Below are 17625 nucleotides of genomic sequence, written 5' to 3'. Positions count from 1 at the left end.
CACTGAACAGTGTGGGATTCTCACTGATTAACACCGAACACTGTGGGAGTCTCAATGATTAACACTGAACCCTGTGAGAGTCTCACTGATTAACACTGAAACCTGTGGGAGTCTTACTGATTAACACTGAACCCTATGGGAGTCTCATTGATTAACACTGACCCCTATGGGAGTCTCACTGATTAACACATGAACCCTGTGGGAGTCTCACTGATTTACACTAAACCCTATGGGAGTCTCACTGATTAACACTGAACCCTATGGGAGTCTCACTGATTAACACTGAACCCTGTGGGAGCCTCACTGATTAACACTGAACCCTGTGGGAGTCTCACTGATTAACACTGAACCCTATGGGAGTCTCACTGATTAACACTTAACCCTATGGGAGTCTCACTCATTAACACTGAACCCTGTGGGAGTCTCACTGATTAACACTGAACACTGTGGGAGTGTCACTTGATTAACACTGAACCCTGTGGGAGTCTCACTGATTAACACTGAACCCTATGGGAGTCTCACTGATTAACACTGAACCCTGTGGGAGTCTCAGTGATTAACACTGAACCCTGAGGGAGTCTCACTGATTAACACTGAACAGTGTGGGATTCTCACTGATTAACACCGAACACTGTGGGAGTCTCAATGATTAACACTGAATCCTGTGGGAGTCTCACTGATTAACAATGAACCCTATGGGAGTCTCACTGATTAACACATGAACCCTGAGGGAGCCTCACTGATTAACACTGAACCCTGTGAGAGTCTCACTGATTAACACTGAAACCTGTGGGAGTCTTACTGATTAACACTGAACCCTATGGGAGTCTCATTGATTAACACTGACCCCTATGGGAGTCTCACTGATTAACACATGAACCCTGTGGGAGTCTCACTGATTTACACTGAACCCTATGGGAGTCTCACTGATTAACACTGAACCCTATGGGAGTCTCACTGATTAACACTGAACCCTGTGGGAGTCTCACTGATTAACACTGAACCCTGTGGGAGTCTCACTGATTAACACTGAACCCTATGGGAGTCTCACTGATTAACACTTAACCCTATGGGAGTCTCACTCATTAACACTGAACCCTGTGGGAGTCTCACTGATTAACACTGAACACTGTGGGAGTGTCACTTGATTAACACTGAACCCTGTGGGAGTCTCACTGATTAAGACTGAACCCTGTTGGAGTCTCACTGATTAACACTGAAACCCTAAGGGAGTCTCACTGATTAACACTGAACCATAAGGGAGTCTCACTGATTAACACTGAACCCTGTGGGAGTCTCACTGATTAACACTTAACCCTATTGGAGTCTCACTGATTAACACTGAAACCCTAAGGGAGTCTCACTGATTAACACTGAACCCTGTTGGAGTCTCAGTGATTAACACTGAACCCTATGGGAGTCTCACTGATTAACACTGAACCCTGTGGGAGTCTCACTGATTAACACTGAACCCTGTGGGAGTCTCACTGATTAACACTGAACCCCATGGGAGTCTCACTGATTAACACTTAACCCTATGGGAGTCTCACTGATTAACACTGAACCCTGAGGGAGTCTCACTGATTAAGACTGAACCCTAAGGGAGTCTCACTGATTAACACTGAACCCTGTTGGAGTCTCACTGATTAACACTGAACCCTGTTGGAGTCTCAGTGATTAACACTGAACCATATGGGAGTCTCACTGATTAACACTGCACCCTGTGGGAGTCTCACTGATTAACACTGAACACTATGGGAGTCTCACTGATTAACAGTGAACCCTGTGGGAGTCTCACTGATTAACACTGAACCCTGTGGGAGTCTCACTGATTAACACTGAACCCCATGGGAGTCTCACTGATTAACACTTAACCCTATGGGAGTCTCACTGATTAACACTGAACCCTGAGGGAGTCTCACTGATTAAGACTGAACCCTAAGGGAGTCTCACTGATTAACACTGAACCCTGTTGGAGTCTCACTGATTAACACTGAACCCTGTTGGAGTCTCAGTGATTAACACTGAACCATATGGGAGTCTCACTGATTAACACTGCACCCTGTGGGAGTCTCACTGATTAACACTGAACCCTATGGGAGTCTCACTGATTAACAGTGAACCCTGTGGGAGTCTCACTGATTAACACTGAACCCTGTGGGAGTCTCACTGATTAACACTGAACCCTGTGGGATTCTCACTGATTAACACTGAAGCCTATGGGAGTCTCACTGATTAACACTGAACCCCATGGGAGTCTCACTGATTAACACTTAACCCTATGGGAGTCTCACTGATTACCACTGAACCCTGAGGGAGTCTCACTGATTAACACTGAACCCTAAGGGAGTCTCACTGATTAACACTGAACCCTGTGGGAGTCTCACTGATTAACACTGAAACCCTAAGGGAGTCTCACTGATTAACACTGAACCCTATGGGAGTCTCACTGATTAACACTGAACCCTGTGGGAGTCTCAATGATTAACACTGAATCCTGTGGGAGTCTCACTGATTAACAATGAACCCTATGGGAGTCTCCCTGATTAACACATGAACCCTGAGGGAGTCTCACTGATTAACACTGAACAGTGTGGGATTCTCACTGATTAACACCAAAACACTGTGGGAGTCTCAATGATTAACACTGAATCCTGTGGGAGTCTCACTGATTAACAATGAACCCTATGGGAGTCTCACTGATTAACACATGAACCCTGAGGGAGTCTCACTGATTAACACTGAACCCTGTGAGAGTCTCACTGATTAACACTGAAACCTGTGGGAGTCTTACTGATTAACACTGAACCCTATGGGAGTCTCATTCATTAACACTGACCCCTATGGGAGTCTCACTGATTAACACATGAACCCTGTGGGAGTCTCACTGATTTACACTGAACCCTAAGGGAGTCTCACTGATTAACACTTAACCCTATTGGAGTCTCACTGATTAACACTGAAACCCTAAGGGAGTCTCACTGATTAACACTGAACCCTGTTGGAGTCTCAGTGATTAACACTGAACCCTATGGGAGTCTCACTGATTAACACTGAACCCTGTGGGAGTCTCACTGATTAACACTGAACCCTGTGGGAGTCTCACTGATTAACACTGAACCCTGTGGGAGTCTCACTGATTAACACTGAAGCCTATGGGAGTCTCACTGATTAACACTGAACCCCATGGGAGTCTCACTGATTAACACTTAACCCTATGGGAGTCTCACTGATTAACACTGAACCCTGAGGGAGTCTCACTGATTAAGACTGATTCCTAAGGGAGTCTCACTGATTAACACTGAACCCTGTTGGAGTCTCACTGATTAACACTGAACCCTGTTGGAGTCTCAGTGATTAACACTGAACCATATGGGAGTCTCACTGATTAACACTGCACCCTGTGGGAGTCTCACTGATTAACACTGAACCCTATGGGAGTCTCACTGATTAACAGTGAACCCTGTGGGAGTCTCACTGATTAACACTGAACCCTGTGGGAGTCTCACTGATTAACACTGAACCCTGTGGGATTCTCACTGATTAACACTGAAGCCTATGGGAGTCTCACTGATTAACACTGAACCCCATGGGAGTCTCACTGATTAACACTTAACCCTATGGGAGTCTCACTGATTACCACTGAACCCTGAGGGAGTCTCACTGATTAACACTGAACCCTAAGGGAGTCTCACTGATTAACACTGAACCCTGTGGGAGTCTCACTGATTAACACTTAACCCTATTGGAGTCTCACTGATTAACACTGAAACCCTAAGGGAGTCTCACTGATTAACACTGAACCCTATGGGAGTCTCACTGATTAACACTGAACCCTGTGGGAGTCTCAATGATTAACACTGAACCCTGTGGGAGTCTCAATGATTAACACTGAATCCTGTGGGAGTCTCACTGATTAACACTGAAGCCTATGGGAGTCTCACTGATTAACACTGAACCCCATGGGAGTCTCACTGATTAACACTTAACCCTATGGGAGTCTCACTGATTACCACTGAACCCTGAGGGAGTCTCACTGATTAACACTGAACCCTAAGGGAGTCTCACTGATTAACACTGAACCCTGTGGGAGTCTCACTGATTAACACTGAAACCCTAAGGGAGTCTCACTGATTAACACTGAACCCTATGGGAGTCTCACTGATTAACACTTAACCCTATGGGAGTCTCACTGATTAACACTGAACCCTGAGGGAGTCTCACTGATTAAGACTGATTCCTAAGGGAGTCTCACTGATTAACACTGAACCCTGTTGGAGTCTCACTGATTAACACTGAACCCTGTTGGAGTCTCAGTGATTAACACTGAACCATATGGGAGTCTCACTGATTAACACTGCACCCTGTGGGAGTCTCACTGATTAACACTGAACCCTATGGGAGTCTCACTGATTAACAGTGAACCCTGTGGGAGTCTCACTGATTAACACTGAACCCTGTGGAAGTCTCACTGATTAACACTGAACCCTGTGGGATTCTCACTGATTAACACTGAAGCCTATGGGAGTCTCACTGATTAACACTGAACCCCATGGGAGTCTCACTGATTAACACTTAACCCTATGGGAGTCTCACTGATTACCACTGAACCCTGAGGGAGTCTCACTGATTAACACTGAACCCTAAGGGAGTCTCACTGATTAACACTGAACCCTGTGGGAGTCTCACTGATTAACACTTAACCCTATTGGAGTCTCACTGATTAACACTGAAACCCTAAGGGAGTCTCACTGATTAACACTGAACCCTATGGGAGTCTCACTGATTAACACTGAACCCTGTGGGAGTCTCAATGATTAACACTGAACCCTGTGGGAGTCTCAATGATTAACACTGAATCCTGTGGGAGTCTCACTGATTAACACTGAAGCCTATGGGAGTCTCACTGATTAACACTGAACCCCATGGGAGTCTCACTGATTAACACTTAACCCTATGGGAGTCTCACTGATTACCACTGAACCCTGAGGGAGTCTCACTGATTAACACTGAACCCTAAGGGAGTCTCACTGATTAACACTGAACCCTGTGGGAGTCTCACTGATTAACACTGAAACCCTAAGGGAGTCTCACTGATTAACACTGAACCCTATGGGAGTCTCACTGATTAACACTGAACCCTGTGGGAGTCTCAATGAATAACACTGAATCCTGTGGGAGTCTCACTGATTAACAATGAACCCTATGGGAGTCTCCCTGATTAACACATGAACCCTGAGGGAGTCTCACTGATTAACACTGAACAGTGTGGGATTCTCACTGATTAACACCAAAACACTGTGGGAGTCTCAATGATTAACACTGAATCCTGTGGGAGTCTCACTGATTAACAATGAACCCTATGGGAGTCTCACTGATTAACACATGAACCCTGAGGGAGTCTCACTGATTAACACTGAACCCTGTGAGAGTCTCACTGATTAACACTGAAACCTGTGGGAGTCTTACTGATTAACACTGAACCCTATGGGAGTCTCATTCATTAACACTGACCCCTATGGGAGTCTCACTGATTAACACATGAACCCTGTGGGAGTCTCACTGATTTACACTGAACCCGATGGGAGTCTCACTGATTAACACTTAACCCTATTGGAGTCTCACTGATTAACACTGAAACCCTAAGGGAGTCTCACTGATTAACACTGAACCCTGTTGGAGTCTCAGTGATTAACACTGAACCCTATGGGAGTCTCACTGATTAACACTGAACCCTGTGGGAGTCTCACTGATTAACACTGAACCCTGTGGGAGTCTCACTGATTAACACTGAACCCTGTGGGAGTCTCACTGATTAACACTGAAGCCTATGGGAGTCTCACTGATTAACACTGAACCCCATGGGAGCCTCACTGATTAACACTTAACCCTATGGGAGTCTCACTGATTAACACTGAACCCTGAGGGAGTCTCACTGATTAAGACTGATTCCTAAGGGAGTCTCACTGATTAACACTGAACCCTGTTGGAGTCTCACTGATTAACACTGAACCCTGTTGGAGTCTCAGTGATTAACACTGAACCATATGGGAGTCTCACTGATTAACACTGCACCCTGTGGGAGTCTCACTGATTAACACTGAACCCTATGGGAGTCTCACTGATTAACAGTGAACCCTGTGGGAGTCTCACTGATTAACACTGAACCCTGTGGGAGTCTCACTGATTAACACTGAACCCTGTGGGATTCTCACTGATTAACACTGAAGCCTATGGGAGTCTCACTGATTAACACTGAACCCCATGGGAGTCTCACTGATTAACACTTAACCCTATGGGAGTCTCACTGATTACCACTGAACCCTGAGGGAGTCTCACTGATTAACACTGAACCCTAAGGGAGTCTCACTGATTAACACTGAACCCTGTGGGAGTCTCACTGATTAACACTTAACCCTATTGGAGTCTCACTGATTAACACTGAAACCCTAAGGGAGTCTCACTGATTAACACTGAACCCTATGGGAGTCTCACTGATTAACACTGAACCCTGTGGGAGTCTCAATGATTAACACTGAATCCTGTGGGAGTCTCACTGATTAACAATGAACCCTATGGGAGTCTCACTGATTAACACATGAACCCTGAGGGAGTCTCAATGATTAACACTGAAACCTGTGGGAGTCTCACTGATTAACACTTAACCCTATTGGAGTCTCACTGATTAACACTGAAACCTGTGGGCGTCTCACTGATTAACACTGAACCCGTTGGGAGTCTCACTGATTAACACTGAACCTTGTTGGAGTCTCAGTGATTAACACTGAACCCTATGGGAGCCTCACTGATTAACACTGAACCCTATGGGAGTCTCACTGATTAACAATGAACCCTATGGGAGTCTCACTGATTAACACTGAACTCTATGGGATTCTCACTGATTAACACTGAACCCTATGGGAGTCTCACTGATTAACACTGAACCCTGTGGGAGTCTCACTGATTAACACTGAACCCTGAGGGAGTCTCACTGATTAACACTGAACAGTGTGGGATTCTCACTGATTAACACCAAACACTGTGGGAGTCTCAATGATTAACACTGAATCCTGTGGGAGTCTCACTGATTAACACTGAATGCTAAGGGAGTCTCACTGATTAACACTGGACCCTGTGGGAGTCTCACTGATTAACACTTAACCCTATTGGAGTCTCACTGATTAACACTGAAACCTGTGAGAGTCTCACTGATTAACACTGAACCCTATGGGAGTCTCACTGATTAACACTGAACCCCATGGGAGTCTCAGTGATTAACACTGAACCCTGAGGGAGTCTCACTGATTAACACTGAACAGTGTGGGATTCTCACTGATTAACACCGAACACTGTGGGAGTCTCAATGATTAACACTGAATCCTGTGGGAGTCTCACTGATTAACAATGAACCCTATGGGAGTCTCACTGATTAACACATGAACCCTGAGGGAGTCTCACTGATTAACACTGAACCCTGTGAGAGTCTCACTGATTAACACTGAAACCTGTGGGAGTCTTACTGATTAACACTGAACCCTATGGGAGTCTCATTCATTAACACTGACCCCTATGGGAGTCTCACTGACTAACACATGAACCCTGTGGGAGTCTCACTGATTTACACTGAACCCTATGGGAGTCTCACTGATTAACACTGAACCCTATGGGAGTCTCACTGATTAAAACTGAACCCTGTGGGAGTCTCACTGATTAACACTGAACCCTATGGGAGTCTCACTGATTAACACTTAACCCTATGGGAGTCTCACTCATTAACACTGAACCCTGTGAGAGTCTCACTGATTAACACTGAACACTGTGGGAGTGTCACTTGATTAACACTGAACCCTGTGGGAGTCTCACTGATTAACACTGAACCCTATGGGAGTCTCACTGATTAACACTGAACCCCGTGGGAGTCTCAGTGATTAACACTGAACCCTGAGGGAGTCTCACTGATTAACACTGAACAGTGTGGGATTCTCACTGATTAACACCGAACACTGTGGGAGTCTCAATGATTAACACTGAATCCTGTGGGAGTCTCACTGATTAACAATGAACCCTATGGGAGTCTCACTGATTAACACATGAACCCTGAGGGAGTCTCACTGATTAACACTGAACCCTGTGAGAGTCTCACTGATTAACACTGAAACCTGTGGGAGTCTTACTGATTAACACTGAACCCTATGGGAGTCTCATTCATTAACACTGACCCCTATGGGAGTCTCACTGATTAACACATGAACCCTGTGGGAGTCTCACTGATTTACACTGAACCCTATGGGAGTCTCACTGATTAACACTGAACCCTATGGGAGTCTCACTGATTAAAACTGAACCCTGTGGGAGTCTCACTGATTAACACTGAACCCTATGGGAGTCTCACTGATTAACACTTAACCCTATGGGAGTCTCACTCATTAACACTGAACCCTGTGGGAGTCTCACTGATTAACACTGAACACTGTGGGAGTGTCACTTGATTAACACTGAACCCTGTGGGAGTCTCACTGATTAACACTGAACCCTATGGGAGTCTCACTGATTAACACTGAACCCTGTGGGAGTCTCAGTGATTAACACTGAACCCTGAGGGAGTCCCACTGATTAACACTGAACAGTGTGGGATTCTCACTGATTAACACCGAACACTGTGGGAGTCTCAATGATTAACACTGAATCCTGTGGGAGTCTCACTGATTAACAATGAACCCTATGGGAGTCTCACTGATTAACACATGAACCCTGAGGGAGCCTCACTGATTAACACTGAACCCTGTGAGAGTCTCACTGATTAACACTGAAACCTGTGGGAGTCTTACTGATTAACACTGAACCCTATGGGAGTCTCATTGATTAACACTGACCCCTATGGGAGTCTCACTGATTAACACATGAACCCTGTGGGAGTCTCACTGATTTACACTGAACCCTATGGGAGTCTCACTGATTAACACTGAACCCTATGGGAGTCTCACTGATTAACACTGAACCCTGTGGGAGTCTCACTGATTAACACTGAACCCTGTGGGAGTCTCACTGATTAACACTGAACCCTATGGGAGTCTCACTGATTAACACTGAACCCTATGGGAGTCTCACTGATTAACACTTAACCCTATGGGAGTCTCACTCATTAACACTGAACCCTGTGGGAGTCTCACTGATTAACACTGAACACTGTGGGAGTGTCACTTGATTAACACTGAACCCTGTGGGAGTCTCACTGATTAACACTGAACCCTGTTGGAGTCTCACTGATTAACACTGAAACCCTAAGGGAGTCTCACTGATTAACACTGAACCATAAGGGAGTCTCACTGATTAACACTGAACCCTGTGGGAGTCTCACTGATTAACACTTAACCCTATTGGAGTCTCACTGATTAACACTGAAACCCTAAGGGAGTCTCACTGATTAACACTGAACCCTGTTGGAGTCTCAGTGATTAACACTGAACCCTATGGGAGTCTCACTGATTAACACTGAACCCTGTGGGAGTCTCACTGATTAACACTGAACCCTGTGGGAGTCTCACTGATTAACACTGAACCCTGTGGGAGTCTCACTGATTAACACTGAAGCCTATGGGAGTCTCAATGATTAACACTGAACCCCATGGGAGTCTCACTGATTAACACTTAACCCTATCGGAGTCTCACTGATTAACACTGAACCCTGAGGGAGTCTCACTGATTAAGACTGATTCCTAAGGGAGTCTCACTGATTAACACTGAACCCTGTTGGAGTCTCACTGATTAACACTGAACCCTGTTGGAGTCTCAGTGATTAACACTGAACCATATGGGAGTCTCACTGATTAACACTGCACCCTGTGGGAGTCTCACTGATTAACACTGAACCCTATGGGAGTCTCACCGATTAACAGTGAACCCTGTGGGAGTCTCACTGATTAACACTGAACCCTGTGGGAGTCTCACTGATTAACACTGAACCCCATGGGAGTCTCACTGATTAACACTTAACCCTATGGGAGTCTCACTGATTACCACTGAACCCTGAGGGAGTCTCACTGATTAACACTGAACCCTAAGGGAGTCTCACTGATTAACACTGAACCCTGTGGGAGTCTCACTGATTAACACTTAACCCTATTGGAGTCCCACTGATTACCACTGAAACCCTAAGGGAGTCTCACTGATTAACACTGAACCCTATGGGAGTCTCACTGATTAACACTGAACCCTGTGGGAGTCTCACTGATTAACACTGAACTCTATGGGATTCTCACTGATTAACACTGAACCCTATGGGAGTCTCACTGATTAACACTTAACCCTGTGGGAGTCTCAGTGATTAACACTGAACCCTGAGGGAGTCTCACTGATTAACACTGAACAGTGTGGGAGTCTCATTGATTAACACCGAACACTGTGGGAGTCTCAATGATTAACACTGAATCCTGTGGGAGTCTCACTGATTAACACTGAACCCTATGGGAGTCTCACTGATTAACACTGAACCATAAGGGAGTCTCACTGATTAACATTGAACCCTGTGGGAGTCTCACTGATTAACACTTAACCCTATTGGAGTCTCACTGATTAACACTGAAACCCTAAGGGAGTCTCACTGATTAACACTGAACCCTGTTGGAGTCTCAGTGATTAACATTGAACCCTATGGGAGTCTCACTGATTAACACTGAACCCTGTGGGAGTCTCACTGATTAACACTGAACCCTGTGGGAGTCTCACTGATTAACACTGAACCCTGTGGGAGTCTCACTGATTAACACTGAACCCTGAGCGAGTCTCACTGATTAACACTGAACCCTAAGGGAGTCTCACTGATTAACACTGAACCCTGTGGGAGTCTCACTGATTAACACTTAACCCTATGGGAGTCTCACTGATTAACACTTAACCCTAAGGGAGTTTCACTGATTAACACTGAACCCTGTGGGAGTCTCACTGATTAACACTTAACCCTATGGGAGTCTCACTGATTAACACTGAACCCTGTTGGAGTCTCACTGATTAACACTGAACCCTGTTGGAGTCTCAGTGATTAACACTGAACCATATGGGAGTCTCACTGATTAACACTGCACCCTGTGGGAGTCTCACTGATTAACACTGAACCCTATGGGAGTCTCACCGATTAACAGTGAACCCTGTGGGAGTCTCACTGATTAACACTGAACCCTGTGGGAGTCTCACTGATTAACACTGAACCCCATGGGAGTCTCACTGATTAACACTTAACCCTATGGGAGTCTCACTGATTACCACTGAACCCTGAGGGAGTCTCACTGATTAACACTGAACCCTAAGGGAGTCTCACTGATTAACACTGAACCCTGTGGGAGTCTCACTGATTAACACTTAACCCTATTGGAGTCCCACTGATTACCACTGAAACCCTAAGGGAGTCTCACTGATTAACACTGAACCCTATGGGAGTCTCACTGATTAACACTGAACCCTGTGGGAGTCTCACTGATTAACACTGAACTCTATGGGATTCTCACTGATTAACACTGAACCCTATGGGAGTCTCACTGATTAACACTTAACCCTGTGGGAGTCTCAGTGATTAACACTGAACCCTGAGGGAGTCTCACTGATTAACACTGAACAGTGTGGGAGTCTCACTGATTAACACCGAACACTGTGGGAGTCTCAATGATTAACACTGCATCCTGTGGGAGTCTCACTGATTAACACTGAACCCTATGGGAGTCTCACTGATTAACACTGAACCATAAGGGAGTCTCACTGATTAACATTGAACCCTGTGGGAGTCTCACTGATTAACACTTAACCCTATTGGAGTCTCACTGATTAACACTGAAACCCTAAGGGAGTCTCACTGATTAACACTGAACCCTGTTGGAGTCTCAGTGATTAACATTGAACCCTATGGGAGTCTCACTGATTAACACTGAACCCTGTGGGAGTCTCACTGATTAACACTGAACCCTGTGGGAGTCTCACTGATTAACACTGAACCCTGTGGGAGTCTCACTGATTAACACTGAACCCTGAGGGAGTCTCACTGATTAACACTGAACCCTAAGGGAGTCTCACTGATTAACACTGAACCCTGTGGGAGTCTCACTGATTAACACTTAACCCTATGGGAGTCTCACTGATTAACACTGAACCCTGAGGGAGTCTCACTGATTAACACTGAACCCTAAGGGAGTCTCACTGATTAACACTGAACCCTGTGGGAGTCTCACTGATTAACACTTAACCCTATTGGAGACTCACTGATTAACACTGAAACCCTAAGGGAGACTCACTGATTAACACTGAACCCTATGGGAGTCTCACTGATTAACACTTAACCCTATTGGAGTCTCACTGATTAACACTGAAACCTGTGGGAGTCTCACTGATTAACACTGAACCCTATGGGAGTCTCACTGATTAACACTGAACCCTGTGGGAGTCTCACTGATTAAAACTGAACTCTATGGGATTCTCACTGATTAACACTGAACCCTATGGGAGTCTCACTGATTAACACTGAACCCTGTGGGAGTCTCAGTGATTAACACTGAACCCTGAGGGAGTCTCACTGATTAACACTGAACAGTGTGGGAGTCTTACTGATTAACACCGAACCCTGTGGGAGTCTCACTGATTAACACTGAACCCTGTGGGAGTCTCACTGATTAACACTGAAGCCTATGGGAGACTCACTGATTAACACTGAACCCCATGGGAGTCTCACTGATTAACACTTAACCCTATGGGAGTCTCACTGATTAACACTGAACCCTGAGGGAGTCTCACTGATTAACACTGAACCCTAAGGGAGTCTCACTGATTAACACTGAACCCTGTGGGAGTCTCACTGATTAACACTGAACCCTGTTGGAGTCTCAGTGATTAACACTGAACCATATGGGAGTCTCACTGATTAACACTGCACCCTGTGGGAGTCTCACTGATTAACACTGAACCCTATGGGAGTCTCACTGATTAACAGTGAACCCTGTGGGAGTCTCACTGATTAACACTGAACCCTGTGGGAGTCTCACTGATTAACACTGAACCCTGTGGGAGTCTCACTGATTAACACTGAACCCTGAGGGAGTCTCACTGATTAACACTGAACCCTAAGGGAGTCTCACTGATTAACACTGAACCCTGTGGGAGTCTCACTGATTAACACTTAACCCTATGGGAGTCTCACTGATTAACACTGAACCCTGAGGGAGTCTCACTGATTAACACTGAACCCTAAGGGAGTCTCACTGATTAACACTGAACCCTGTGGGAGTCTCACTGATTAACACTTAACCCTATTGGAGACTCACTGATTAACACTGAAACCCTAAGGGAGACTCACTGATTAACACTGAACCCTATGGGAGTCTCACTGATTAACACTTAACCCTATTGGAGTCTCACTGATTAACACTGAAACCTGTGGGAGTCTCACTGATTAACACTGAACCCTATGGGAGTCTCACTGATTAACACTGAACCCTGTGGGAGTCTCACTGATTAAAACTGAACTCTATGGGATTCTCACTGATTAACACTGAACCCTATGGGAGTCTCACTGATTAACACTGAACCCTGTGGGAGTCTCAGTGATTAACACTGAACCCTGAGGGAGTCTCACTGATTAACACTGAACAGTGTGGGAGTCTTACTGATTAACACCGAACCCTGTGGGAGTCTCACTGATTAACACTGAACCCTGTGGGAGTCTCACTGATTAACACTGAAGCCTATGGGAGACTCACTGATTAACACTGAACCCCATGGGAGTCTCACTGATTAACACTTAACCCTATGGGAGTCTCACTGATTAACACTGAACCCTGAGGGAGTCTCACTGATTAACACTGAACCCTAAGGGAGTCTCACTGATTAACACTGAACCCTGTGGGAGTCTCACTGATTAACACTGAACCCTGTTGGAGTCTCAGTGATTAACACTGAACCATATGGGAGTCTCACTGATTAACACTGCACCCTGTGGGAGTCTCACTGATTAACACTGAACCCTATGGGAGTCTCACTGATTAACAGTGAACCCTGTGGGAGTCTCACTGATTAACACTGAACCCTGTGGGAGTCTCACTGATTAACACTGAACCCTGTGGGAGTCTCACTGATTAACACTGAACCCTGAGGGAGTCTCACTGATTAACACTGAACCCTAAGGGAGTCTCACTGATTAACACTGAACCCTGTGGGAGTCTCACTGATTAACACTTAACCCTATGGGAGTCTCACTGATTAACACTGAACCCTGAGGGAGTCTCACTGATTAACACTGAACCCTAAGGGAGTCTCACTGATTAACACTGAACCCTGTGGGAGTCTCACTGATTAACACTTAACCCTATTGGAGACTCACTGATTAACACTGAAACCCTAAGGGAGACTCACTGATTAACACTGAACCCTATGGGAGTCTCACTGATTAACACTTAACCCTATTGGAGTCTCACTGATTAACACTGAAACCTGTGGGAGTCTCACTGATTAACACTGAACCCTATGGGAGTCTCACTGATTAACACTGAACCCTGTGGGAGTCTCACTGATTAAAACTGAACTCTATGGGATTCTCACTGATTAACACTGAACCCTATGGGAGTCTCACTGATTAACACTGAACCCTGTGGGAGTCTCAGTGATTAACACTGAACCCTGAGGGAGTCTCACTGATTAACACTGAACAGTGTGGGAGTCTTACTGATTAACACCGAACCCTGTGGGAGTCTCACTGATTAACACTGAACCCTGTGGGAGTCTCACTGATTAACACTGAAGCCTATGGGAGACTCACTGATTAACACTGAACCCCATGGGAGTCTCACTGATTAACACTTAACCCTATGGGAGTCTCACTGATTAACACTGAACCCTGAGGGAGTCTCACTGATTAACACTGAACCCTAAGGGAGTCTCACTGATTAACACTGAACCCTGTGGGAGTCTCACTGATTAACACTGAACCCTGTTGGAGTCTCAGTGATTAACACTGAACCATATGGGAGTCTCACTGATTAACACTGCACCCTGTGGGAGTCTCACTGATTAACACTGAACCCTATGGGAGTCTCACTGATTAACAGTGAACCCTGTGGGAGTCTCACTGATTAACACTGAACCCTGTGGGAGTCTCACTGATTAACACTGAACCCTGTGGGAGTCTCACTTATTAACACTGAAGCCTATGGGAGTCTCACTGATTAACACTGAACCCCATGGGAGTCTCACTGATTAACACTTAACCCTATGGGAGTCTCACTGATTACCACTGAACCCTGAGGGAGTCTCACTGATTAACACTGAACCCTAAGGGAGTCTCACTGATTAACACTGAACCCTGTGGGAGTCTCACTGATTAACACTTAACCCTATTGGAGTCTCACTGATTAACACTGAAACCCTAAGGGAGTCTCACTGATTAACACTGAACCCTATGGGAGTCTCACTGATTAACACTGAACCCTGTGGGAGCTTCACTGATTAACACTGAACTCTATGGGATTCTCACTGATTAACACTGAACCCTATGGGAGTCTCACTGATTAACACTTAACCCTATGGGAGTCTCACTGATTACCACTGAACCCTGAGGGAGTCTCACTGATTAACACTGAACCCTAAGGGAGTCTCACTGATTAACACTGAACCCTGTGGGAGTCTCACTGATTAACACTTAACCCTATTGGAGTCTCACTGATTAACACTGAAACCCTAAGGGAGTCTCACTGATTAACACTGAACCCTATGGGAGTCTCACTGATTAACACTGAACCCTGTGGGAGCTTCACTGATTAACACTGAACTCTATGGGATTCTCACTGATTAACACTGAACCCTATGGGAGTCTCACTGATTAACACTGAACCCTGTGGGAGTCTCAGTGATTAACACTGAACCCTGAGGGAGTCTCACTGATTAACACTGAACAGTGTGGGAGTCTTACTGATTAACACCGAACCCTGTGGGAGTCTCACTGATTAACACTGAACCCTGTGGGAGTCTCACTTATTAACACTGAAGCCTATGGGAGACTCACTGATTAACACTGAACCCCATGGGAGTCTCACTGATTAACACTTAACCCTATGGGAGTCTCACTGATTAACACTGAACCCTGAGGGAGTCTCACTGATTAACACTGAACCCTAAGGGAGTCTCACTGATTAACACTGAACCCTGTGGGAGTCTCACTGATTAACACTGAACCCTGTTGGAGTCTCAGTGATTAACACTGAACCATATGGGAGTCTCACTGATTAACACTGCACCCTGTGGGAGTCTCACTGATTAACACTGAACCCTATGGGAGTCTCACTGATTAACAGTGAACCCTGTGGGAGTCTCACTGATTAACACTGAACCCTGTGGGAGTCTCACTGATTAACACTGAACCCTGTGGGAGTCTCACTTATTAACACTGAAGCCTATGGGAGTCTCACTGATTAACACTGAACCCCATGGGAGTCTCACTGATTAACACTTAACCCTATGGGAGTCTCACTGATTACCACTGAACCCTGAGGGAGTCTCACTGATTAACACTGAACCCTAAGGGAGTCTCACTGATTAACACTGAACCCTGTGGGAGTCTCACTGATTAACACTTAACCCTATTGGAGTCTCACTGATTAACACTGAAACCCTAAGGGAGTCTCACTGATTAACACTGAACCCTATGGGAGTCTCACTGATTAACACTGAACCCTGTGGGAGCTTCACTGATTAACACTGAACTCTATGGGATTCTCACTGATTAACACTGAACCCTATGGGAGTCTCACTGATTAACACTGAACCCTGTGGGAGTCTCAGTGATTAACACTGAACCCTGAGGGAGTCTCACTGATTAACACTGAACAGTGTGGGAGTCTCACTGATTAACACCAAACACTGTGGGAGTCTCAATGATTAACACTGAATCCTGTGGGAGTCTCACTGATTAACACTGAACCCTATGGGAGTCTCACTGATTAACACTGAACCATAAGGGAGTCTCACTGATTAACATTGAACCCTGTGGGAGTCTCACTGATTAACACTTAACCCTATTGGAGTCTCACTGATTAACACTGAAACCCTAAGGGAGTCTCACTGATTAACACTGAACCCTGTTGGAGTCTCAGTGATTAACACTGAACCCTATGGGAGTCTCACTGATTAACACTGAACCCTGTGGGAGTCTCACTGATTAACACTGAACCCTGTGGGAGTCTCACTGATTAACACTGAACCCTGTGGGAGTCTCACTGATTAACACTGAAGCCTATGGGAGTCTCACTGATTAACACTGAACCCCATGGGAGTCTCACTGATTAACACTTAACCCTATGGGAGTCTCACTGATTAACACTGAACCCTGAGGGAGTCTCACTGATTAACACTGAACCCTAAGGGAGTCTCACTGATTAACACTGAACCCTGTGGGAGTCTCACTGATTAACACTTAACCCTATTGGAGACTCACTGATTAACACTGAAACCCTAAGGGAGTCTCACTGATTAACACTGAACCCTATGGGAGTCTCACTGATTAACACTTAACCCTATTGGAGTCTCACTGATTAACACTGAAACCTGTGGGAGTCTCACTGATTAACACTGAACCCTATGGGAGTCTCACTGATTAAC

This window comes from Petromyzon marinus, unplaced genomic scaffold, assembly GCF_048934315.1.
Source record: "Petromyzon marinus isolate PM22_M1 ecotype Great Lakes invasive population unplaced genomic scaffold, UKy_Petmar_22M1.pri1.0 PM_Scaffold_4, whole genome shotgun sequence".
Lineage (NCBI taxonomy): Eukaryota > Metazoa > Chordata > Hyperoartia > Petromyzontiformes > Petromyzontidae > Petromyzon > Petromyzon marinus.
Note: the sequence above shows the minus strand (reverse complement) of the source record.